Source organism: Agelaius tricolor, unplaced genomic scaffold, assembly GCF_023055355.1.
Source record: "Agelaius tricolor isolate 1412-34295 unplaced genomic scaffold, bAgeTri1.0.p SCAF_32, whole genome shotgun sequence".
NCBI lineage: Eukaryota > Metazoa > Chordata > Aves > Passeriformes > Icteridae > Agelaius > Agelaius tricolor.
This window is the reverse complement of record NW_027269292.1, coordinates 6,620,399-6,646,694: the sequence shown is the minus strand read 5'-3', so window position 1 is coordinate 6,646,694 and position 26,296 is coordinate 6,620,399. Positions and strand designations below refer to the sequence as shown.

At 60.1% G+C, this 26,296-nt stretch overlaps 1 protein-coding gene across 14 annotated transcripts in view; it reads right to left on the bottom strand.

The window, feature by feature from the left end:
• The window catches only part of RBFOX3 (RNA binding fox-1 homolog 3), a 138,068-nt gene that overhangs the window by 23,153 nt on the left and 88,619 nt on the right, over positions 1-26,296 (bottom strand). For 11 of the 14 annotated variants that reach the window (XM_071451444.1, XM_071451445.1, XM_071451446.1 and 8 more), the window contains one exon: positions 4,824-4,868. The exons of the other annotated variants lie outside the window; for them this stretch is intronic. The gene's annotated coding sequence lies outside the window, so the exon portion shown is untranslated. The remainder of the gene's footprint in view (positions 1-4,823; positions 4,869-26,296) is intronic. 14 annotated transcript variants of the gene reach the window in all.

The following is a 26,296-nucleotide window of genomic DNA, read 5'->3' as shown; positions in this document are numbered from 1 at the left end:
CCCAGATCCCCACCCACGGGATGCAGTGGGAATTCCAGCGCCTGGCAGCACTGGAGCCCCGTGTTTCCTCTCCCAGCAGAGAGGGACAATGCCATGATTCCATGTCCTGGACCTGCCGTGGGGCACAGTGCACAGCCATGGGGGCACTGGGTGTCCCGGGGGCTGTGGTGTTTAGTGGGACCCCCTGGTCCCTGCAGCACTCCCCACAGGGCAACGCTGGATGCTGCTGCTCGTGAGAGCTGCCAAGGAGCTGCAGATCCGGCGGGACACAACCTCTGCCTCGAGGGCCACCGAGGCTGGACTGGGATCAGGTGCTCCAGCCCCCGGTCACCCTGTGAGTGCAGTGCTGGCAGCCCACCAGCACCCAGGGACAGCAGCACCAGCCTAAGCCTCTCCTCCCGCCCACTCCAAATGCCCCCAAGCCAAGGCATTCATTAATTAGAAGCTCATTAGTAGTTATTCAAAGACATCAAGCAATTAGATGAAGGCATTGACAGATCAGAGCTGCTGTGTGACAAGGAACATCCCGTAGCAAGGAAGGTCCCACGTCCCCAGTACCACAGGGATGGCCCCAGCTTAGGGCAGGGACCAGGACAGCGAGAAGGGACTGACAAACCACCCTGGCCCCCTGTTAAACCTCTCCTTCTTTGCCTGCTCCTTCCTCCTCCTCCTCCCCCTCCAGCAGCTCTCAGAGGTCACTGGAGACACTCTGAGCTCCTGCTCTGAATTCCCAAAGATGGAGCCCCCAGGTATGAGCTCACCAGGTGAGGAGGGAGCTGTGACCGAACCCAAGAACTGCAGCCTCTGGAGTGGCAGCCCTGTGCCTCACAGGCTGCTGGGGGCTTCAGCAGCGGCCCCCAGGGTGCCAGACCATGGCACACGACAGGAGGGGTCCGGGCCACCCCAAGCAGGTGTGCGTGGCACTGCCAGGGTGGGCAGTGGCACTGGCTGGGGCCCACCTGAGCAGCAGACGGGTGAGGTGGGCACGGGGGAGCAGCAGGCTGGAGAAACTCCAGAAGCAAACACTCCATCCTCACAATGAGATTTTTTAAATGCACAGAGAGGATGTTAGTGCTAAACAGGTGCTGTGACCCAGGGCACACTTTATAAATCGTAGCATTTACAGAGCCCTTCTTCCCCTCGCCCCACACACACTTAATTTCTCTGGAATTACTGCTTGTTTGAGGACACTTTGCTGCGCCATCTCAGCCCGCTGAGGTGTTCATGACTGAGACACCAGAGCTCTCCTGTCACACAGGGGTACCAGACCCTCTGCTTCCTCCTGCTAGAGCAGGGAGAGCTGAGCCCCTGTGCCCAGCCCACTCCCCAGCCATGCCCCTTGCTCTGGGCATCCCCCCAAGCCTCAGAACCCTGAGCAGGGACCGCTGTGGGTCCACAAGGGGATCTCAGGGTCCCCATGGTACATTCCCCTCAGCAGCCTCAGGAATTTCAGGCCTGGGATAAAACGTGGGGGCTGCCCCACAAGCATCTGCCAAGATCCTGGGTGGGCACCGTGAGAGGGGCTGCTGCTGGTCACAGACCTGCCACCTGAATGTCCCACTGCCACCTGAATGTCCCACTGCCACCTGAACATCCCACTGTCACCTGAACATCCCACTGCCACCTGAACGTCCCACTGTCACCTGAATGTCCCACTGTCACCTGAACATCCCACTGTCACCTGAACATGCCACTGCCACCTGAATGTCCCACTGCCACCTGAACGTCCCACTGCCACCTGAACATCCCACTGCCACCTGTATGTCCCACTGTCACCTGAACATCCCACTGTCACCTGAACATCCCACTGCCACCTGAACGTCCCACTGCCACCTGAACATCCCACTGTCACCTGTATGTCCCACTGTCACCTGAACATCCCACTGCCACCTGTATGTCCCACTGTCACCTGAACATCCCACTGTCACCTGAACATCCCACTGCCACCTGAACGTCCCACTGCCACCTGAACATCCCACTGCCACCTGTATGTCCCACTGTCACCTGAACATCCCACTGTCACCTGAACATCCCACTGCCACCTGAACGTCCCACTGCCACCTGAACATCCCACTGTCACCTGTATGTCCCACTGCCACCTGAACATCCCACTGCCACCTGAATGTCCCACTGCCACCTGAATGTCCCACTGCCACCTGAACATCCCACTGCCACCTGAATGTCCCACTGCCACCTGAACATCCCATTGCCACCTGAACATGCCACTGCCACCTGAATGTCCCACTGCCACCTGAATGTCCCACTGCCACCTGAACATCCCACTGCCACCTGAATGTCCCACTGTCACCTGAACATCCCACTGCCACCTGAATGTCCCACTGCCACCTGAACATGCCACTGCCACCTGAATGTCCTACTGCCACCTGAATTTTCCTACTGTCACCTGAATGTCCCACTGTCACCCCAGGGCCGTGCCCCCTCCCAGGACAGCCAGAGCCCACCAGTGACCCCTAGAGCACTCCTGGGGCAGGGGTTTGGTGCTGGGCAGGGGAGGCAGCTTCTGCCCATGGCCAGCACCACACAGAGCGTGGACGGGGCAGTGCAGAGGCTGGGGGTGCCACGGGATGGGGTCACCATGGACTGGAGAGGGCACCCAGAAATCCCAACCAGAGCCAGGGCAGCCACTCCCTCCCTGAGCCCCCCGGCAGACCCTGGACAGAGCACCGGGATGGGACAGGGGACACAGCAAAGGGCAGACATGGCCTGGCCCTGGGGACGGGTCAGGGCTCCTGCACACCAGCCCCTGCTGCCCCTGGCACCCGGTGCAGGCCTGGCAGGCAGGCAGTGCTGCTCCTCAGGCCCTAAATCTCTGTCCTCCAGGGGTGGAAGGAGCAAGGGGACCGTGAGCGCTGAACCAGGCGGGTAGGGAGGGAATAAATAAGGATAAGGGAAGCAGAGGAGTGAGGGGGGCAGCAGATTGGTCTCCGGGGCCCAGCTGGCTCTGACATCTACAGCCCCATAATGATATTCAGAGCAGCACCAGGCTGGAGGCAGCTCTCCTCCAGCACGGCAATAAACGAGAGCAACACTCTCAATAATTCAGCACCAGGAGAGGGTGATAAAGCAGCAGAGGCACCACTGCAGGCAGCTGGGGCGGGGGGCTCCCTGCTCCCTCCTATATCTCCGTGATCCAAACCCTTTCCCCTCTCTCTGTGCCCTGTAAATGCAGCCCCAGCTGCGACTTGGGGTCCCCCCAGCCCTGCTGTACGGGACAGACAGACAGAGGGGCCCAGTGCAGCAGAATGAAACCCCTCCATCACCAGCAGACAAACTGGGCAGGCCCAGAGCCCTCCTGGAGCCAGGGCAGGGGCAGCAGCACCTCCCCAGCTCCCTTCCAGCACCATTCCACCCTCTCCTTCTACACCCGCACAAACAGGGCCCAGAGCCCCTGTGCCAGACCCCAAACCTCCCACCCAGAGCAGGCAGGGGCAGCTGAGCTGCAGGATACCCACCCTGTGCCCTCCCCTGCTGCAGACACAGCCAGGGGCCACAGCAGATCCCTGCAGCCCAGGGCTGACCTGTGCCCTCCCAGCCCACACAGAGCAGGGCACTGGGAGGAGCAGAGCCCCTCCTCAGCACGGGAAATGAACCATGAGACACCAGCAAGCACAGGGCTGGGGCAGCCCCAGCCCCACAGCCTCCCCCTGCAGCTGAGCAGCGTCCCCAGGCCCATGGCACAGCCCAGCCTTCCTCCCGTCCATCCTCACTCTGCTCCCACCCAGCCTTCCTCCCGTCCATCCTCCCTCCCTGCATGCCCAGCCTTCCTCCCATCCATCCTCACTCTGCTCCCACCCAGCCTTCCTCCCGTCCATCCTCACTCCCTGCACACTCTGCTCCCACCCAGCCTTTCTGCTCCTCCTAGCAGCTCTTTTTCCACATTTCCCACGGGATCTCAGGTCCCTTCCAGACCACAATCCCCCCCCCCCACAGCGGGTCACCTCCATCCTTGTCCTCTCTGTGCCAAGGACGGGAGTGCTCCCCTCCACAGCTCTGCCAGTGGGCAGCTCCTGCAGCCCAGCACCACTGCCCCAGCCCCTGTCACCCCCTGTCACCCCCTGGTCCCAGCCCCTGCCAGGGCCCAGAGCTGTGGATGCACCAGACTCATCCTCTGCAGCCCCTTGGCTCTCTCTGCCCCTCTGTTTCACTGGGTGTGACGGGAGCACTGTGCTCAGGGGGATGGACCCTGCAGGGCCCCCTCTGTGATGGGCTCCTCCCCCTGCTGCAAAGTCCAGCGATGTGAGGGGGGACAGGGAGGAGCCACCCACACCTGACCAACGGGCACCAGGCTGGCACAGGCACCTGCTCTGGTCCACCTCGCACTCCATCAGCCATGCCCTGCCTCAGCCCGGGGACACTGTGAGCTGCTGTGACCCCCCCGAGCCCTGGGGACAAACATCCCCTGGGCAACTGCCACAGCACGGGGCTGTGGGCTTCTCTTTGCCCCCAGTGAGGACAGGGACCCTGGCTCCGCCAGGGACGGCTCCTGGGACTGCAGAATACGGACAGACAGCAGGACAGCACACACGGACGCTCACAGGCACGTCAGCCTCAGCTCTCCTCATGCAGGATTCCCCTCACACCCGCTGGGGCTCGGTGCCAAGGGCTGCTGGCAGAGGGGAGGGGGAGCCTTGCAGGGCACTGTGCCCCCAGCCCCATCCCCGAGCCCCAGGCTGAGGTGCTGCCCTGCCCTGCCTGAGCCGAGCCCCCTGCCAGCCCCACACATGCAGGTTTAGATGCAGGAGGGACCCCGGGAGCAGCCAGGGCAGAGCCGAGGCAGCCCCCGGGATCCCAACCCTCTGTACCTTTTATTGAGCCCAGCTCCTCCCGCGGCGCTTGCACGGGGCGCTCTGGAAAAGACAGGGAAGGGGAGGAAGAATCAAAATCAATGCTCATCATCACTAACCTGCTCCAGTCAGTGCTGTCTGCCCTTGTCTGCACGGTGCTGGGATGTGAGCCTGCATGGGAGTGATACTGCCTGGGCACTGGGAGCCCGTGCTGGCCAGGGGCTGGTGGCCAGGCCAGGGGCTCAGCCCAGGGCAGCACAGCAGCAGCAGCACCTGTCACACCTGAGTTTTTAAGATTTTCTAAGCCTTCTGATGTTTACATTCTTGTAATGAACTTCCTCACACACTTTCTGTAAATAACTCATTGTTTTGCATTCTTTTATGGAGGAGGAGAAATTGGATGGACTGTTGGTTTGTCCAGTGTCATTGGAGAGGTGGCACTGTCACCCTCCAATCCACTGTCACTTTTGGAAATCTATAAATGTTAGAGTCAGAAAATAAACTTCCCCTTTTTACCTTGGAAACAGCAGCGTGTCTGTGTCGTGTTATTTCGTGTCTGTGTCGTGTTATTTCATGTCTGTGTCGTGTTATTTCATGTCTTACAGTGACAGGCACTCACCAGCCCCATGCCCAGGGTGATGGGCACAGGATCCCCCCTTCAGCTCCCCCAGTGCACCAGGAACCCAATGCAGCTCCCACAGACCAGGGGTCCCTTCCTGGGCTCCAGAACCCTGCAGGCACAGCCCCACACGCCCCACGGGGTGGGACGGGCACAGCTGCCATCCAAGGGCTGGCTGCACATCTGGGTTGGTGCATCCCGAGCCTTCTGCCCACAGCAGCACAGGGACACGCTCCTGAGGAGCAACCCCTGCAGCACGCTGCTCTCCTGGCTCTGGGCACTTCTTGGAAATTAAGCCAAATTTCAAAGAAAACTTCCTGAAAGCTGCACTTCAACTAATTGGCTTTTGCAGCATGGCCAAGGCAAACATTCATCAATCATGTTAGACCCTCAGAAATAATGAGAGTGGCTGGTACATCCCAGGAGTGGCTAAAGAATGAGGGGGGGCCGTGCGTGCCTGTTCCTGCAGGTGCTGAGTCCCACCTGCCCAGCAGCATCTCTGGAGCTGCTCAGCTCCCAGTGCAGGGCCAGCAGCCCCGGGTGAGGGTCCCAAGGGGCGTGCAGGGAGCCTGGGGTGCCTGGAGGCCGCTCGGAGCTCACAGCTGGTCCCAGGAGCACAGAGCCCACGGACAGTCCGGCAGCTCGGGGAGCCAGAGGCTGCTCCCAGGCACTCTGTTAGCAAACACGGCTCTCAGCCACGCAGCAGGATAATCAATTATGGTAATTCCTGCCTCAATGAATCAGATTCATGGAGGAGTACAGCTCATTAGGCTGGTGCTGGCTTCCATTAGCACTCTTATGATAAAAACCCTCCAAACTCTCGCCCCGCACGAGGCGCTCACCAGGCTGGGGGTCTCCCCTCTCCCCCAGGCCCGGGCAGACCCAGCTGTGGGTGTCCTAAAACAGATGTTTGGGCCCTCTCTGGTTCCCAGCAGGTGCTGACAGCCCTGCAGGCCTGGCAGACCCTCCTGCCCCTGCAGCCCTGGGCTCTGCCAAGGCAGCGCCCACCGGGATCCGGCTGGGAGCAGGGATGGCACAGCAGGCCCAGAGCACTCCAGCAGCGGGGCTGGCAGTGCTGGGAGGGCGTGCTGGGAGTGCTGGGAGCCCAGTCTGCCTGCTCTGCAATGAATAATTGACAGCGTGTGCTCCCGGGGGGCTCGGCGATGGGTAACGCGCATTTCCCAAACACATTTCCCAGGAAAGGCGCCTTCTGAGAAGCTCCCTGCAGCACCAGGGGCCTCACAGCCAGGATGTGCCTCAGCTGCCCCGTGCCACGCTCGCTGGCACCAACAGGGACTGGCCGAGCCTCTGGTGGTGCCGGCACACAGGGAGTGCTCAGCCACAGCCTCCCTGTCCACAGCAGGAGAGGGAAAGCCCTGGCTCCACGTGTGCTGAGAGCTGCTGTGCAGGATCCATCCCCCTCTGTTGATGGGACAGAGGCAGGAGCAGCTCTGGGCAGGATCTGGGGGGATCTCGGTCCAGTCTCTGCTTTTCTGAGCCCTTGCACAGCCCCAAAGGGACCTGCTGCCAGAACAGGTGAGCCCAGCCCAGCCAAACCCACCTGGATGAGAAGCAGGGGGTCTGTACAAGAAATGCAACCCGTGCCACCCAGCTGCAGGGATGCCATGAAAGCTGCACCTCGTCACCCCTATTCCCCATGCTGCAACCAAGGCAGGCCTGGCTCTGATCTGCTGGGAAACTTCTTGGTAGTTTCTCAAAGTATATTTTAACCCCCGTTCCCTCCACCAAAAATCCTAAATTAATTTTGCTTTTAATTAAATTCATTAGCAAAGATTATCTGGCTGAGGAACAATAATGTCCCACCCTCCCCCCACAGCCCTCTCTATTTATATCCCCATATACAGAACAGCAGCGAAAATTTCTTTATGGGCCATTAAAGGTTTAATGTTTAATTTATAACCACCTTCTCCGGCGGGTGGGATGGCCAGGCACAATGTCAACATTTTTAATTAAATGAGAAGGGATTTTTTTTTTTCCCAGCTAAGGAATATAAAACATCCCGTTCCCAGCAGCGTTGAGACAGGGCAGGAGGGGCAGGGGCTGGGCAGGGGCTGGATCCTGCACAGCAGCTCTCAGCACACGTTTCCCCACGATCCTGCTCTGCCCAGGGCCGAGCCAGGGCTGTTCCACACCAGGAGCTGAGACATGGGAGGCTCGGGCAGTGCCCAGAGCAGCCCTGGCGGGGCAGAAAGGAGCCATCAGCAGGGCAGCTCTAGGACTGCTCAGGAGAGCAGCAGCTCAGGTCTGGGAAGTGCAGTCCCATCCTGGGGACAGGGACAGCTCATGGTGCTGCCCCCGCTTTGGGAAGCTGCTCCCTGCTGGGCAGGGCCCTGGCTGAGCACCAGCTCCTGTGTAGGTCCTGGGGGGCAGAGGTGAGAGGGTGGCACTGCCACACCTGGCACAGCCCATGACAACATCACTGGCCACCAAACCCCACCTGAGGAACAGCTGTGACCTCCCAGCCAAATCCTGCAATTCCTGCTGGCTACCAAACCCCACCTAAATAACAGCTGTGACCTCCCAGCCAAATCCTGCAATTCCTGCTGGCCACCAAACCCCACCTGAGGAACAGCTGTGACCTCCCAGCCAAATCCTGCAATTCCTGCTGGCCACCAAACCCCACCTAAATAACAGCTGTGACCTCCCAGCCAAATCCTGCAATTCCTGCTGGCCACCAAACCCCACCTAAATAACAGCTGTGACCTCCCAGCCAAATCCTGCAATTCCTGCTGGCCACCAAACCCCACCTGAGGAACAGCTGTGACCTCCCAGCCAAATCCTGCAATTCCTGCTGGCTACCAAACCCCACCTAAATAACAGCTGTGACCTCCCAGCCAAATCCTGCAATTCCTGCTGGCCACCAAACCCCGCCTGAGGAACAGCTGTGACCTCCCAGCCAAATCCCTCCTGCAATTCCTGCTGGCCACCAAACCCCGCCTGAGGAACAGCTGTGACCTCCCAGCCAAATCCTGCAATTCCTGCTGGCCACTGGCACCTCCTTGTGCTGGCCAGGAGATCAAAGAGCTCCCAGTGCCACTGCTGAACCTGCTGTGAGCCAGAGGCACCCGCTGGCCCAGCGGGCACTGCTGGAGGAGCCTGGCACTCCTGGCATCCCTGGCACAGCCGCCCGTGGCACCCTCAGGCACGGGAGCTGCACGGGAGCTGCAGGGGAGCAGGGACAGCCCCAGCAGGCCAGTGCAGCCCCTCCTGCCTGGGCAGCAGCGAGGGGCAGCTCCGAGCAGGCAGCTCTCCATTAATGGAGTGTTTTATCTTACAGGAGAGATGAAATCTCTGCACAGAGGAGGGCAAAAGCGCTGAATCAGCAGCTGGCTGGGGGTGGCAGGTTCAGCCATGAGCATTTGGCTCCAGCACAGCCTGTCAGTGCTTCATCCTCCTGCGGCCACACTCTGCCAGAGCTGAGCATCCCCACACCCTGCTCCCTGCCCCTGCAGGTGCCAGGGTGGCCCAAGGAGCCGCACTCAGCTCCTCACCCTGCCTGCCAGCCCCGTGCCAGCCCTGAGCTGCACCAACAGCCCCAGAGCAAGCCAAGCACCAGTGGCATGGGTGAGCTGCCCTCCTCCCTCCCTTGCCATGCTCTGCAGAGCACGGATGGGCTGGCAGGAGGTGTCCTGGCACAGCTGCCTGTCCCCAGCAGCGTTCCAGGGAGCAGCAGGGCCCCAGCCCATCCCTCCCAGCTCAGCAGGGTCCCTCCCCAAGGCTCGTTCCTGCCCTCCTGCCCAGCGTGGCTGTGCTGGCTCCCGAGCCAGGGGCAGGCAGAGCTGCTGCTCTCTGCCCATGTGCCCACACACGTGTGCCCACAGGAGCAGCGTGCAAGGGCCGGCTGCAGGAGCCAGCAGCGGAGCAGGGATGGCACTGTGCTGCTCACTAAAAGCATGAGTGTCACTAAATCAATAATTCATTTACTTTAATGAGATAAGTACTTGGAAAACTAATTGCAAACCTGCTCCATTTACTCCAACCCATTATAGCCTTTAATGTAAATGGCAGGAACGCTGCTGGAGGAAGGGGAAGGGCTTTGGGTGGAAGATTGTGTTGTCCTTCCCCTTCTTCTAAGAAAGAGAAATATCAGTCACCAGCTGGGACAGCAGAAGCCAAAGGAGCGGGTGGAAGTGCTGATGATGGAATCACTGATGGCAGAGCAGGGGGAAAACCCAGCACGCCCAGAGCCACCGCTGTCCCTCTGCCCACACTGCCACCACAGAGGGCTCTCCCAAGCCAGGACGTGGCTTCACGCTTGCCCTGCTCCACAGCCTCGCACCTGGAGCCCTGCTGGCCGTGCCCCTCTGCAGGTGGTCACTGCAGTGATCTCTAATACACAGATATAAACAGATATATAAACAGATATAAACAGATATATAAACAGTGGCTGCATCTCGGGCACAGTGTGCCCCGTGCCAGCCCTGTCAGCTCCTCTGCCTCAGCCAGTGCTGCCCCTTGCCACCCCTCCAGCCCCTGCCCGTGCCCGGGGAGCCAGAGTGGGCAGGGGTGTCCTGCCAGGCCCCAGCCCTCTCCTGAGAAGGAGCCGTGGCTGCCGGCAGTGTGGCCGCTGCATCCCTTAACCACAGGAGCTGCGTGCCAAGGGCTCACTTCTCGCTTGCTGGAGCAAATGGCAGGTCATAAAAAGGAACTGTGACAGAAGAGAAAATGTTCCAGAGTCCACAAGGACCGGTCCAGGGTAAATCCATCTGCTCAGCAATTTAGCTAGAAAATCCTTTCCAATCATCCGTGCTGTAGGTCCTTCGTCCCCAGCTGGTGGCTCTGGGCAGGGCCTTTCCCCCTCTGGCAGCTCACGTGGGGTTTGTGGTGTTTGGTGATCCCAGAACAGCTCCCTCAGGGACACTGGGGAGGGGTCCCACCAGCCCCTGCAGAGGGTTTGGCCGTGGTGTGGCCATGGGGACCCTTTCCAAGCTGCCGGCTCTCTCAGAAGAGCACACCACTGTCCTTGCCAGGAGCCGTGCCCGTGGCGCCTTTGGGCGATGCTCCCAGGGGGTGCAGGCCCCACTGCAGCCCCATGAACAGCCCTCACACCCCAAGGGCAGCAGCAGGAGGGCCGAGGAGAGCTGGGCTGACCCTGCCTGGCGGGAGCTGCCCAGCTCAGCCTCGCCCAGCCACCGCAGAGATCTCCCTGCAGGCATCCCCTGCATCCCACCTCAGCCGCTCCTGTCGCACAGCAAATCGATGGCAGGCATCTCAATTAATCACACCGGGGCAAATTGATTAGGAGCCTAAATAAGGTCAACATGGCTGTCTGCTTATAGGGTGGGACCCCTTAATCATCATTTTATCTGCAGCGGGTTGCAGAGCCGGCAGTCACAGCGGCTCAGGAGCACACGGGGATCTGCACTGAAGCCCTGCAGCTTGCAGGGCTGGTGGCACTGGAGCCATGGCTCTGCCACAGGGAGCTGCATTCCAGCTTGCAGCAGCCACTGGGCACAGGCAGCTGGGAGCCCAGCAGTGGGAGCCCCAGCAGAGAGCCCGAGGCCCAGCTGTCACCTCCAACTCCAAGGTGACCAAAGCAGCGCAGCTCTGGGCACAGCACATCCCCCTGGCCCCACACCAGCTGGGAGCTCCTTTGGCTTCTGCTGTCCCACTGGATGGCTGATGCTTCCCTTTCTCGGGAGACACCATCTCCCGCCCAAAAGTCCTTCCCCTTCCTCCAGCAGCATTCCTGCCACTTAGGTTAAAGGCTATGGCTGGGCTGGGGTAAGGGACAGAGCCGTGCCTGCTCCTCTGGTCCCCACAACCCCTGAGTGTTGCCCACAACCCCTCTGGCACTGGACACTCCTCCCTCACTCACCTGCCCTGCCCCAGCCACCCAGCGCCTCCTTTTGTTGTAAATACCGGTATAAATATTATAATTTGGTTTAATATTTAATATAGTCAGGTTAAATAAGCATTCCCAGCCCCATAAATAATCATTAACAGAGGATTCTAATTGTGCTGTTGGGATCCGGCTTCATGACTTATTTAGTGGGCAGAGCTCTTCCCCTCCCCTCCCCACACGCTGTAAATTAACCTGTGGCTCAGCCTCTCCCTGAGAACCTGTGGGACAGGGAGACAGATCCACCTGGGATGACACCGGGATGTGGAGCTGGGAGAGCGCCTGGGATGAAGCCAGGGGGGACAGGGGGACCAGAGGGGCTGGAGGAACCAGCAGGGACATGGAGCAGCTGAGCAGGAGACGACTGTGAGAGAAGATCACGGATTTCAGGGCAAATCGTGGGTTTCAGGGCATCCTTTGTGGACACCTGGGCACGGCACCAGCCCTGGAGCAGAGGTAGGTGAGCCACGGACAGGGAGCACCCACACACCCTGCTCACCCCGGGGTGGCATCAGCAGGGACACGCAGACACAAAACGCTGCCAGGCGAGCGGAGAGCAGGGGATGCTTTTATCCCAACCACAAACCCACTGTGAAATTGATTGAAAACAATAGCAAAAAAGGAAACAAACCCCAAAGCACCAAACCCAGTGCGCGGGGAATTGGCCAGGGGTGAGCGTTCTGAAAGCACTGATGGAGACACGAGGACAAGCAAAGTGCAGGAAAACCTCCGTGTGAGTGTTTTCCCCTCGAGGGATGAACTGATGCAGTGCTGCAAGAAAAGGCTGGGGTTTTCTTTATGTAGCCTAATTTCATCTGGAAATGAAAAACGACAAAAGCAAATGGAACGAGCCCCTCTCTGGGCCCCTGGGTGCCCTCAGCCCTGTGCCAGGCAGGAGCAGCTCTGAGTGCCAGCTCCAAAGGGCACAGGAGCACCCCAGCAGCAGCGGGGATGCCATCCCCAGGGAAACAGGCTCATCCTGCTCCCCAGACAGCCTGGGTGCTCCTGCTGCCACTGATGCCATCAGATGCTCACGTTCAGGGTTTGTCCCCACAGTGTGTCCCGTGCCCTCTGGGTTTTAAGCAGGGAGAGACCCCTGGGAGGTCTCCTATCCAAATCCAACCGAGAGATGCAGCAGAGGGGACCCAAAAGTGAGTGACAGTCCTCCTAGAGCAGCTTTCCTGTCTGTGGCACGTCTGCTCTGGGCCCTGCTCACCCTGAGCAGGGGTGCCCCAAACAGTGCCAGTGCTGACTCTGGGCTGCAGCTCCATGGGAAAGGCCCTGCTTTATCTTTATTTGTCAGGATTTATATGAAAAGGGGATAGTTCAGCTCTGAATGTAATGATTTGGAGGAACAGCCCTCCAGAGGCCTCCTCAGCTAGCATGGCATCAATAGCATCGATTGCTAAAATAACTGATAGCCCTGGCCCAGCATGCTGGGGGAATGCTCCTTCCTGCTCTGAGACCCCAAACAACCCCTGCTCCAGGCCCCAAACCCCAAACCACCTGGGCACTGAGTGCCCACACCACTCCCTGTGGGCAGCACAGCTCTTTGTGTACCCCAGAGGAGAGACAGTGAGAGCTGCCTGTCTGTGGGGATACACCAGGATCACCTGGGCAGGTAACACCAGCACAGCACAGCAATCTGTCCTGTCCTGCCACCCTACTGACCTTCCAGGACAGGAACAGAACCCACATGGGGAAGGAAAAGATCAAACTCAAGTCCATAGTTAGGGAGAAAGAGTTATTCAGCTTGTTGAAAATTAGTCTGACTTAACAGAGAAGAAATAAAGTGTTTTGAAATTAACGGCACAATCAGCCCCATTGTGGGCATATGAAACTCTGCAGTTATTTGAGGACTTTCTGCAGAGTTTCGTGCCTGCAGTGGGGACAGCACTGGGGTGGCAGCACCTGCTGCAGGGCAGAGAGGGCCCCAGCAGCTCCCTGGGGGTGCTGACAGCCCACCCAGCACAGCCTCCCCTCCTCAGTGCCAGGATGCTCTGCTGACCCTCTGCACGTGCTGTGCCAGGCAGCTGCTCCCTGGGCCAGTGCCCCCAGCCACTGCCAGGGCTCAGCAGGGAAACTGCTGCTCCTGAGAACACAAACCCCTCCCCACAGCCTGCCCAGCACGGCTGGGGGCTACAGGGCGTCCTGGCCACCCATCCCCTTGGCCAGGTGAGCAGAGGGCACCGGGCAAAGCCTTGCCTTGCCAGCTCTGGTGGCAGAGCAGCATCACTGCCCCTCCAGCGCCGAAAACACCCTCACAGAACCCATCCATGAGCAGAGAAACACACACTGTTCCTGTAAAAGTGACTTCAAATCCCCAAAGGCTCATCCTGACGCCGGCAGGGACTCTGCTGGAATCTGCCACTGGGAGCAGGATCAGTACGTGGCGTGCAGGGCTCTGCGAGCGAGGGCTCTGCGAGCGAGGGCACTGCGGCACGGCAGCAGCGCCTCTGCTGCACAGCCAGGGCACGAGGGGGCCACAGGGAGGGAGCAGGGAGGGAACAGGGAGGGAACAGCTCACTCTGCATCCCCCTGCCCCAGCAAATCCACCTCTGGGAGCTGCAGCAATGAGGAGGTGCTCGGGGGCTGAGGGGCTCATGGGGGAGCACAGGTGAACATGCCTGTGACACGGGGCAGAGCACACCTGTGCACAGGGCAGCGTGTGCGGCGCAGCCGGAGCAGAGTCGTTTGTAAATAATCCTTAATTAATACAACTCACAGGCCCGGATGGCTCGGTGGATTCCAGGCAGGGACAACGGCAACCTCCACTCTTCCACTTCTCAATTACAGCTTCGGGGAGGGAAGCAGGAACTGGCCAGGGTGAATTAGAGAGACTTTTGTCACGTTTAATATCACTTCATTTTGCAGACTGCTGACGCAGCGGGATTTCACAGCTTGGAATTTATGGTTCTTTTGAGAGACATGTGCAAAAAAAGGAGGAAAAAATGCCCTGCCATCAGCACAAACCCATCAACTCTGCTGGGAAAGAGCTGGGGTCTGGGGGAGCCCCCAGGGATCCCCAGGTGAGCAGAACTCGGCAGGGCTGGGGTGCAGCACCAGCTTCAGGTGGGTGCATCAAGGGGTCCTGGGAGAGTTGGAGCTGCCTCTGGCTGGGGTGTCCGTGTCCCCCAGGCCCTGCTCCCTGCAAAAAGGAGGAGCAGCAGTGCTGGCAGTGCCAGGGATGGTGTGCACGGTGTTATTCGGCCCCAGGGGGGTTTTATGCAAAATGACACACAATATAAATGACTGTTGTAAACAGAGAGTTTAATAAAGGGCTGTGTGCGAATTTTACAGCCTCCCCAAGGATAATTAAAATTATTTATCTACTTACCTAGCTTGCCACCAGAGCAGTCTATTAATTATTATCTATTACACAGGGCCTGCTTTGCATGCTGCTGGAGCACTGCCTGCCACCAGCACCCACAAGAACACCCAGCAGCACCAGGAGGGCTGCGAGCCATCCCCATCCCAGGGGTGCTCTGCGCCCCTCACAAACCCTGTGGGAGCATGAGGTGCTCAGGATCAGGTCTTTCTCTACCAGCCTCTGGCCAGGCTTTTAAAACCTGCTTGGTTTTCAAACACAGCAGCTCCCCAGGGCCGGGCATGGGAGCCCCAGGCAGAGGGTGAGACAAAGCTCTCCCTGGGCAGCCACAGGCACCAGGGACGGTTGAGGGAGATGCCACCAGCATCCCCTGATTGTGCAGCCCCTTGAGGGCCAGGAACCCCCAAAGGAGTGCAGATGGACAGCGAGGGCAGGGCAGAGAGGGCTCGGGAGCAGCGGCAGCCGCGGCCGGTGCCGCAGCAGCCCCAGCAGGAGCCGCCTGGCGCAGCACTGCCCGCTCCTCTCCATCTCTGAGCGTGACAGAGCAATCACCGGCATCCCCCGGCTCCTCTCTGCACGTAAGGAGACCTCCGGGGGCTCCACTGTGCGGATACTTAACGTTGCTTTATTAGCTTAATAAACCCAGCCGTGCTGCCAGAGTGTCCGAACGGCCCCGGCAGGAGCAGCAGCGGCCGGAGCGGGAGGATGGCCCTGGCAGGAGCAGCAGCACGGCCCCTGCACCCAGAGCCCTCAGCCAGGGAGCCCACAGCTGCTCCCTGCCATCGTGGGCACCCCGAGCCGTCAGCTCTGCCCCTGGGCCATTAATCACTGCCGCAATTGCTCTCCCTGCCCGTCCTGCCCGGTCCCAGCACTTGCCCGAGTGCTGCTGCCAGCACCAGCCCTGCTGGGACCCTCTGCAGCCCCCTGGACTGGCTGTGTCCAGGACCTTCCCTCTCCTGACTAAGCTCCAGCTTAGTCCTGGTACAGAGGCGCTGGCTGATGGCACAGGGCAGAGTGGCCCCAGAGCCGGTGGCAGCTCGGCAGAGGAGCCTGCTGTCCCTCAGCAGCCACTGAGGCATCAGGGCTGCATGAGAGTGGCTCTGCCATGAGGAGCTGGAGTCCCTCAGCATCCTGCTGGGGGCATTTTCATCTCCCAGGGTGGCTCCTCTCGCTCAGCCCTGCAGGTCCTGGTTCGCGGCACTGCCGGCTTCTCTTTGATCCTGCACAGTTACACTTCCAGTCTCACAATCTAATAAAAGCCGCCTGATCGAATTCCAGGTCGTTCCTCAAGGAAAGAGACCCCCCCACCCTGGCAGCCAGAGCTCCAACCCAGTTCCAGCGTGCCCAGGGCTCACAGCTGCCTGCCACGTGCCAGCCTCGGCGGGCCCGGCTGCCACAGGACGCAGAAATGTCCATGGAGGTGCCTGGAGGCCGTGCCAGGGCGTGCTGGTGCTCTGGGCGAGGCAGGGCTGGCTGCTCCTGCTCAGCCCCCAGCAGCACCAAAGCAGCTCTGAGCCCAGCACCCTCCTTCCCTCCTGCCCACCTCCAGCACTGCAGCCACAGGCAGAATCACTCCATGGAATACGGGTGAGCCAGAGCAAGCCGGGCTCACCCCCAGTCCTGCCCCCTTCCCCTCAGTGCCTGCACCAGCCCCAGCCTCAGGACACCCCCTGTTTGTGCCCCCTAACCCATGGGGCTGCTCGTGCTCCGTTGTGGAGAGAGCTCCTGCTGCAGCTCCGTGGAGCTGCAGAAACAGCAGAGGAGGAACCCGCCCTGGCACGGCCGTGCTGCCGGGGGATGATGGACGGTTATGGACCATCTGCACTTCCAGGAGGGTATGGATTTATGGCAGCACAGACACTTTGCACAGTGTCCATTACTATAACTCACTGGCCTCTCCAAGGCTGTGCTGGTCCGCCCCTCCGCCGCTGCTGGGGGAAGTTTGGGTTAAGTGCTGGCAGGAAGGAAAAGTGATTTCCCAAACTGTTTTTACATCTGTGGAGCCGGGGAGAGCCACGGGTGTTTCTATCCCGGCTGCACTGCCCGTGAGCACCACGGCTCCCTGAGGGCAGCCCAGGCTCACCCATACAGCCCCAGCCCTCTCCCCCTGCTGCCCATGGGCCCGGCCAGCAGCAGCTCCTTCCTCGTTCCCCTTCCTGATGCCCCTTCCTGTCACCCAGCACTTCCACCAGGAGGAAATCCCCAGCAGCAGGAACAAGGACTGACCAGCATGTCCCGGGAGCAAGCGGGTGGAAGGAAGCAGCAGATGGGACCTCTGAGCAGGGAGAGATACATGTTGAATAACAATGGTGAATTCCCCTGAGCTCTGGTGTTTTTAATGCTGGATTAGGCTGTCAGGCAGCAATTAAATGGGGTAATAAAAAGCTAAGTGCTCGTATTTCAAGGTTCCTGCCTCCTGCGCAGTGGGGAGCAGCAGGGCAGGGGGCTGCTCCGCTCCCCACGGGGTCCAGCCTGGTGTTCCCAAGGGAGAGCTGAGGAACTTTCCAAAGGGGGTTTGTAGGTGCTGCCGGGACACCCCCGACCCTGCAGTGCTCCCAGCCTGCTCGTGCCGCCTCTCCCAGGGGCCAGGAGCAGCCTGGCTTGGCCTGGTCTGACTCCCCTCTCTCCCAGGACCCCGAAGCATCCCCAGGGATGCCCCTTTCCATCCCCACGCCCAGCCCAGCCCGTCAGGCTGGATCAGATGTAATGAACCCCCGTGCTTTCTTAACCTCCTTGTGCAGCTCCTGGTTGGAGCCCAGCTTTATCAGTTTTTATCCTGTGTAATATTCATCACGCTGGTTTATTTATGGGCCCCCTCTTCGGGAAGGTATTTTTCAGGCCTGGTGAATAAAACATAAGGCTGAGCGGGTTGTCAGAGGGAATGCGGCTCCTCTGATGTCAGCCTGACTAACGGCCTTTAGTTTTCTCCAACGACTGCACTTTGAGAGAAATTTATTTGTATTTGGGTTCCCGTTGGTCGCTGAGATGTGAATTCTTTTCCCTTCAGAATAAATGAGGCTTCAGCTCCACGGCAAGGGGTGGGAGCATGCTGGGTGGGTACAGACCCTGGGGACAGCACAGGACAGGGACCCAGAGGGGCCTGGGGCTCTCTGGACACCAGCACACACCAGGCAGCAGCTCCACATCCCCTGTGCTGCAGCAGCCCTGCCAGGACACAAGGAACAAGGCTCCTGCCTCAGTCATGCTCCCAGAAACACATTTGGTGTCAGAAGAGGTTCCCTGGACAGCAGCTGCTTTTGCTGCAGGCAGGGAGCACAGGCACACACCTGTGGAGGAGGTAAACCCCTCCATGCCATCACCACGACCTCCTCGAGCTCATGATGCTGTGTGTCCTGGCAGGAGGGAGAGGGTCCTGCCCCTTGCTCGGGCCAGGCAGTGAATCCAGCCTGTGTGCTCCCTGCTGCCAGTGCTCCACTGCCCTGAAGGTGCCCAGAGGGAGAAGGACACCCGAGAAGCTGCCCTGGCACCAGGAGCACGTGAGGGCAGGGAAAGGAGGCAGAATCCCCTTTTCCAGCTGAGACCATCGCAGCAAACATGATCCACAGCAAACATGATCCACAGCAAACATGATCCACAGCAAACTGCATCAGAGCAAACATCACCCACAGCAAATTCCATCACAGCAAACTCCATCACAGCAAACTCCATCACAGCAAACTCCATCACAGCAAACACCACCCCCAGGCTGCAGCCTCCACCTGCCCCAGACACCCCATCCCTGTGGGATGTCCCACTGACCCAGCAGAGCCCTGTCCCACTGCCCAGCCCTCACACCCTGCCTGGTCACAGCCACGGGCACAGGGTGGGCACACGGAGCCCTCCACTCCCAGCACCCACGGCAGCAACTCCCAGGCGAGATACCAGCAGCTCCCATGGGTGATACCAGCAGCTCCCAGGGGTGATACCAGCAGCTCCCAGGGGAGATACCAGCAACTCCCAGGGGTGATACCAGCAGCCCTCACAGGTGATACCAGCTCCTGCCAGCCCGGCCTCGCCACCGCACCGTGGGGCAAACCCTTCCCTGAGCTGGGTAAGGAATTCTGGCCGTGACCCAAAACTCCTATTAACAAATCAAACCATAAAAACCCACAGCTGCAGCCAGGAGATTTCCCTCCATCAGCTGCTAATTTATGGGGTTACTGGTGTCAGCGGTTTGAAAGCAGCAAAATCCCATCAAAGAGCCGCCCCAACTCGGCGCTGGGCGCTCGCAAACAATCACAAACACGCTTCTGAGGAGCCTGCTTGGGATGCAACTCCTTGATGTTTAATTATTAATATTCCAGGCAAACAAGTTAAATTCCACTGAAGAGAAGGAGAAGCCAGAGTTCGAAGTGAGCTGAAGGAGCACCATAAATCATGCTGGGAAGTGTTTGGCAGGAGCCCCACTGGAGCCACTCGGGGAAGAGAGGGTCAGCAGTGCCCCGGGGACCTCGGCGGGGAGAGCAGGGACCAGCGGCACCCCTGAGACACAGAAAGGCTCGGGAGCAGGTTCCAAACACTCCCTGGGCGGAGCAGGAGCAGGAGCAGGAGCAGGAGCAGGAGCAGGGAGGGGACGAGCACAGCAGCTCCAGCACTGAGCTCTGGCTGTGGCTCTGCCCTCCCCGCTCTCCCGCATCCCCACCCTGCCCCTCCCGCCAGTGCAGCCTCCGGCCGTGACTGATGCACCTCATGGCCCTCAGCAGCACATAAACTGCTCCTAACACACGTGTTTCTTAGCCCAGAGTATTTGGGGACATCCTGCTGCCTTTCCACACTCCACCTGTCCCCTCAGCACCCCCAAGCTCTGCGTGGGGGATGCTGGGGCTCGATGTGGAACCAAGCCAATGCCCAAATGCTGGCAGTGCAGCACCTCCTGCCTGTACCGATTCTGAGGCCAAATCCACGCCTTCCTACCTTTCTCCAGCTCCCATTTTTTTCCCAATATGCCTTCTGAAATCCCTGCAGGGAGGACGACAGACAGCTCTGCTGAGCCACCTTGTACCTCTTACAGGGTCACAGGAACCACTTACAACCACTCACTGGGGCAGCCCTGTTCCCAGATCATGTACTTCAGCATTCTTCCCACCCTCCCATCCCTCTCCTTTCCCTTCCTTGCAGTTTTTTCCCCACCCAGCAGAAAGGCCAGCAGCCAACACTTCTTGCTGCTTCATCTCGATTCAGTCAGTTTTATATCTCACAAATGCATGTGCAGATTTCTCCACTTCTTTATTTGTTCATTAAGACTCCAATAAAAGTGTTATAAAAACGCCCTTTTCTGTGGGTAATTGCAATTCCTGGTTTAATATGCAGGCAGTGCTGGCTCTCCTCAGAGACTCCCCGGGCTCTGTAAACAGCTCGGCTGCCCAGCGCTGCGGGTCCAGCCCCAGCCCCATCCTCCCTCGCCTCTGCCTTTCTGCAGAGCAAGGCTTTTCACTCTGATGTTCCCCACACCGAGCAGCTGCCTCGGGCTGAAATTCTGAGGGAAGTTTTAGCAAAAACAGTTCAAACATTTCTGAGAACAAGGCAGAGGAAAAATGCTGTTTTGACACATTGGGGGAGGAGAAGGTGTTCCACGGCCCTGATGCTCAGGAGGTTTCACAGCTCCTGTGGCCAGTCAGGAGCTGGAGCAGGGCTGGAGGCTGGGGTGTCCCTGCTCCCCACTCCCCCAGCGAGCCCCTGCCCACCCTGGCAGCCACACACAGCGTCCAGCACTTCTCCCTCTCCCCACAGAGCTCATGGACAGGCCAAGAAAAGGCTGAAGCTGCAAAGCACCAGCAAAAGTCCCAGACAAGGCAGTGAGCAGCCCAGGCCCACCAGTCCTTTGGGGGTTTGAGGATTGATGAGCACCCAGCAGCCCTGGCAGGGTCACACACAAGAAATGCATCCTGTGCTGTGATCCCTGGCATGTTGGATAACCTGTTCTCAGGAACCAGATCCCCTGTGCCCTGGCAGGGTCACACACAGGAAATGCATCCTGTGCTGTGATCCCTGGCACGTTGGATAACCTGTTCTCAGGAACCAGATCCTCTGTGCCCTGGCAATGGGGGCAGCCAGGGGTCCGCACCTGCACTTCCACTGCAAAATCCCCAAGTGCCAGGAGCACCAGGAGAGCAGGGGGCACAAAGAGACCCCAGGAGGGAACAGCAGCACGACACAGCCCTGGAGAGGGCGCTCCCTTGGAGCAGAGGGATTTGGGAACCACCAGCAGAAACTCCAACTTGTGGAGTGCAAACAGCTCCTGCCAGCACTGCTGCAGGAGCAGAACGCACCCAGGAACCAGCTGGGTGTAAACTGCCTGCAACAGCCCCCACCAGCACGAAAACCAACCTTCTAGTTGCTAATTCTGGATGACTGAACTGTGCAAAGCTCAAGATTTCTTTATGCCATCATTTTTCACTCTAAAAGAAACCAAGAAAATGCTGGGCTCTGGTGGCAAATGCCTACTCTGGAAGGAAGATGCTCCAGTGGATCAGACTGGTCTGGTACCGCATCATAATCTATCAAAGTCGGAGTCCCCAGAGCAAGAGGAATCAAAACATCATGAATAAAGTGCAGCTTTGAGGCTGGGGTGGTCTGACAGTGTCAGCCTGAGCTCTGCTGTGCTATCGATGCCTCCTCGATGGAGGCGATGCTGGCTGAGCGCTGCCCACGGCGCCTCTGCTCAATTACAGGAGAACAAATACGGCACCAAGCCAAGGTGGAAGTGCTGAGCACAGTGCAGGGCAGCCAGGGGCTGGATGGGGGACGCCCACCCTGCTCCCCTCACCTCCCTGTCCCCATGCTGTGGGAACCAGCATCCATCCATCCGTCCGTCCGTCCATCCATCCATCGATCCATGCTGATCCTGCAGCCACCCAGGGACCCACAGCTCAGGGCTCCTGTGCCTGCTCCCTGGGCAGCCAGGGGCTGGATGGGGGATGCCCACCCTGCTCCCCTTCATCTCCCTGTTCCCATGTTGTGGGAACCAGCATCCATCCATCCATCCATCCATCTGTCCATCCATCCATCCATCATCCATCTGTCCATCCATCCATCCATCCATCCATCCATCATCCATCTGTCCATCCATCCATCCATCCATCATCCATCTGTCCATCCATCATCCATCTGTCCATCCATCCATCATCCATCTGTCCATCCATCCATCCGTTCGTCCATCCATCCATCCATCATCCATCCGTCCATCTGTCCGTCCATCCATCCGTCCATCCATCCATCATCCATCTGTCCATCCGTCCATCCATCCATCCATCCATCCATCCATCCATCATCCATCTGTCCATCCATCCATCCATCCATCCATCCATCCATCCACCCATCCATCCATCCACCCGTCCATCCAAGCTGATCCTGCAGCCACCCAGGGACCCACAGCTCAGGGCAAGGGTGAAACCACAGCTCATCATCCAGACATGGCAACAGCTCCACAACCTGCTCCTGCTGGATGGGCACCACCGCCATGAGGATGAGGATGTGGGACCAGCACTCACAGGGACAGGATTCCACGCAAACAGCACAGAGTTGTGCTGCCATCCCTCCCAGAAACACCCAAATCCTGTTTGTGCACAGTCCTGTTTGTGCACAAGCCAGCAGTGCCACACTCCCTGTGCCAGAGCTCACGGCTGCTCCCGGCCTCCAGCTCCCCCCAGGGCTGCCCTGCTCAGGGGCTCTCCACATCCCCCACCGTAGCTCTGATCCTCCCAGCAGCTCCTGCTGCAGGCAGCGGGTGGCTCTGGCCCTCGTGTGGCGCCTCTGGCTCTCGGTTCACTCTTTCAAAGGCAATTAGAAAAGCCCCAGATTTGTCAGCTGCGCCTGGAGCAGCCGGGCAGCGCAGGAGGGGAGGGCAGGAGGGGAGGGCCATGTGTCACATCTGTCCCTGCCCAGGTCACCCACCTTGGCAGGGAGCCCCAGGGAGGCACGAGGGAGGGATGAGGCCGATCAATGCTGAATTCCCCTGCACAGCCCTGGGAGACAGGCTGGGCACAGAACCCACAGCTGGAACCATCCTGCAGCCTGACTGCCCAGGAGCGACCCGCAAAGAGCCTCTGCCAGCCCAGGCACCAGTGCAGAGCCAGTGCCAGGCCCCTCCATCAGCACAGGCACTAAAAACCCTCCTGCATCACCTCTGAGCTAGGCTCCCTGGGCTGGAAGGGGAAGAGCAGGGCTGTGATAGAAAATCTCCAGGTAGCTCCATCCAGTCTCACAGCATCAGATCAGCGCAGCCCAAAGCCCCCAGCGCCAGGAGCTCCAACCTTGCTGGCAGTGCTGAGCTGAGGAGAGGAGCAGGCAGGTGTGGGGCAGCTCATGGCCCCACAGGATTCACCAGCACCAGGACCTCAGAGAGTGCCCTGCCAGGGCAGCACTGAGGCTGGCATCACCCTGCCAGGGCAGCACTGAGGCTGGCATCACCCTGCCAGGGCAGCATCGAGGCTAGCATTGCCCTGCAGGGCAGCACTGAGCCTGGCATCGCCCTGCCAGGGCAGCACCGAGCCTGGCATCGCCCTGCAGGGCTGTTGGGAAGCCACAGAGGGGAAGGATGGGGCTCAGCTCAGGGGTGTCCCCCGTGCCAAAGCAGCCCACAGCTCTGAGCAGAGCAGGGACCAGCCCTGCCAGCAGCAGGGCAGAGGCAGAGGGGCCTCAGCAAGAGCCCAGCCCTGGGAGTGCAGCCCCAGCGGGTCCCGGGCTCCTCACCCACGCTCTGCCATGGCTGCAGCACACAGAGCTCCTGCAGGCTCCTAAAGCTGCTCCTCACAGCCAGGCCTCTCTCTGCTCCTGCCCGAGCAGCCTCCCAGACATTTTTTCACAGGTTTTAGAGCTCTGTCACATCCCACTGAGCTCTCACTGACAGATCTAAACCCACAGCCCCGAGTGTGGGGTTTCCAGCTGGCCACTGTCCCTGCCAGCACAGTGGGCATGGACTGGGGCACCTCAGCCTGGCCACACCGATCATGCTCTGCCTTATCAGCCTGGGGGCAGCAGGGAGAAGGGGCTGGAGCTCCTGGGGACCCCGTGCCAGAGCTGCCTGTGTGGGAGGCAGCTCCTGCCTGCCCGCGGGTGCCGATCCTGCGGCACAGCTCCTCTCCTGCTGCACCAAACCAGAGCCTTTCCCACCAACACAGCGACTTCAGCACTGGGAGATGGGGGCTGGCAGGGCACAGGGACTGAGATGGGGGCTGGCAGGGCACGGGGATGGAGATGGGGGCTGGCAGAGCAGGGGGATGGAGATGGGGGCTGGCAGGGCACGGGGACTGAGATGGGGCTGGCAGGGCAGGGGGATGGAGATGGGGGCTGGCAGGGCACGGGGACTGAGATGGGGCTGGCAGGGCAGGGGGATGGAGATGGGGGCTGGCAGGGCACAGGGATGGAGATGGGGGCTGGCAGGGCACAGGGACTGAGATGGGGCTGGCAGGGCAGGGGGATGGAGATGGGGGCTGGCAGGGCAGGGGGATGGAGATGGGGGCTGGCAGGGCACAGGGACTGAGATGGGGGCTGGCAGGGCACAGGGACTGAGATGGGGGCTGGCAGGGCACGGGGATGGAGATGGGGGCTGGCAGGGCAGGGGGATGGAGATGGGGGCTGGCAGGGCACGGGGATGGAGATGGGGGCTGGCAGGGCAGGGGGATGGAGATGGGGGCTGGCAGGGCACAGGGACTGAGATGGGGGCTGGCAGGGCACGGGGACTGAGATGGGGGCTGGCAGGGCACAGGGACTGAGATGGGGCCTGGCAGGGCACGGGGACAGCCCCAGGGGGAGCGGGCACAGAGCTGTCTCTGCACCAACACAAGGAGTTACAGCAGGTAAATGACGGCTCCCAGTCAGTGCTAAACGCCCAGCTCTGGGCACAGCAGTCCCTTCTCATCCTGGCGCTCCCCTCACGCCTGCCAGGCACCCACGGTCCCTCTGTGCCCTCCCTGCTGCCCCAGCTCAGCCCCTGCTCGTCCTGCAGAGCCCTGCCCGGCCACCCCACTGCTGCAACGTGCAGGGCACCGGCACAGCAGAGGGATTTCATTGCACGTCAAAATTAAATCTCTCTTGATGAAGAACAATTCAACTATGGCTCTGCCTAATCAAATTAACAAAGTCTTTTTTGATTTTCAATTATCTCCTGTGCCGGAACACTTTACCCGCCGCTCCTGCGCTGCGGCCGACAAGCCCCGACTGACAATGGAGGAGTTTGCGGCACTTCGGGAGGCAGGGGGAGCCCAGGCGGGGACAACCGCAGCAAACACCTGCAGCAGGACAGAGGGACAGCGACAGCAGCGACAGCAGCGACAGCAGCGACAGCAGCGACAGCAGCGACAGCAGCGACAGCAGCGACTGCCCCTCCCTGCGGCACGGCCGGGGCCGGGCTGGGGCCGGGCCAGCCCCGCTCCTCGCTGGGCTGGTGGGACCATCCCAGCCTCGGCACCCATGGGAGCGCTGCAGAGACACCTCCAGCACCCCATGGCAGCCTGGAGACAGCCAGCAGTGAGGGCAGTGCCAGCCTGGGGATGTGGCACAGCCAGCAGTGAGGGCAGTGCCACCCTGGGCATGTGGGCACAGCCAGCAATGCCAGTTCCACTCTGGGGATGTGGGCACAGCCAGCAGTGAGGGCAGTGCCAGCCTGGGCATGTGGGCACAGCCAGCAATGCCAGTGTCACCCTGGGGATGTGGGCACAGCCAGCAATGCCAGTGTCACCCTGGGGATGTGGCACAGCCAGCAATGCCAGTGCCAGCCTGGGGATGTGGCACAGCCAGCAGTGAGGGCAGTGCCACCGTGGGGATGTGGGCACAGCCAGCAATGCCAGTGCCACCCCTCCATGCCCTGACAGTGACAGCAGGGGAGGCGAGCCCAGGGAGCCCCCTCAGCATCTCCAGAGGAGGAAACTCCAGACAGAAGCACCCACGGCCTGTGCAGGTGCCCCATCAGTGCCCAGTCCCCTCCAGGGACACCTGCACCCCTTCCCCTGCTTCCAGTGGCACCGGGCACCTGGTGAGGATGGATGTCCCTGTGCTCCCACTCCTGACAGGCCCCAGGAAGCTGCAGGAGGTGACAGACGGACCCAGGAGCCCCAGAATGGCTGCCTCATCCATCCCAGCACCCCCAGCCGGGCTGTGCACCCACCGCAGGCCCTGGAGCTGCTCCCACTCCTGCAGCTGCAGAGACATTAAGCTGTGATGGCAGGACAAGATGTATTAAAGGATGCTAATTTAATTAAAAGAACACCACAACAGCTAAATGAGCAAGAACACCTCTGTAAGCAGGGCACACATGGCAGCACGGGGGATGCACAGCAGAGGCACAGCCTGAGCTCGGAGCTCCCTTCTGCACCAGGACGGGTTCCAGGGATCCTCTCACCTCCTTGTCCCTCCCGGGGTGCTCAGCAGACCCACCCACGGCTCTGCCCGGGATTATCTGAGCTCACAACCAGCTCCTCCTCCTCCTCATCCTCCTCCTCCTCCTCAGCGCGTTCCCAAAGCCCGTCTGCAGGATCCCACCCTGCTGCAGCCCTGGGGGGAGCTGAGCCTCCCTGGTACCTGTGCCTACAATGGACCTGGAGCTGAGCTCAGCCTCCTGCAGGCAGGGGACAGCTTTGGGGTCCCTGCACGGCACAGCCTGGGGTCCCTGCACAGCTTTGGGGTCCCTGCACAGCTTTGGGGTCCCTGCACAGCCTGGAGTCCCTGCACAGCTTTGGGGTCCC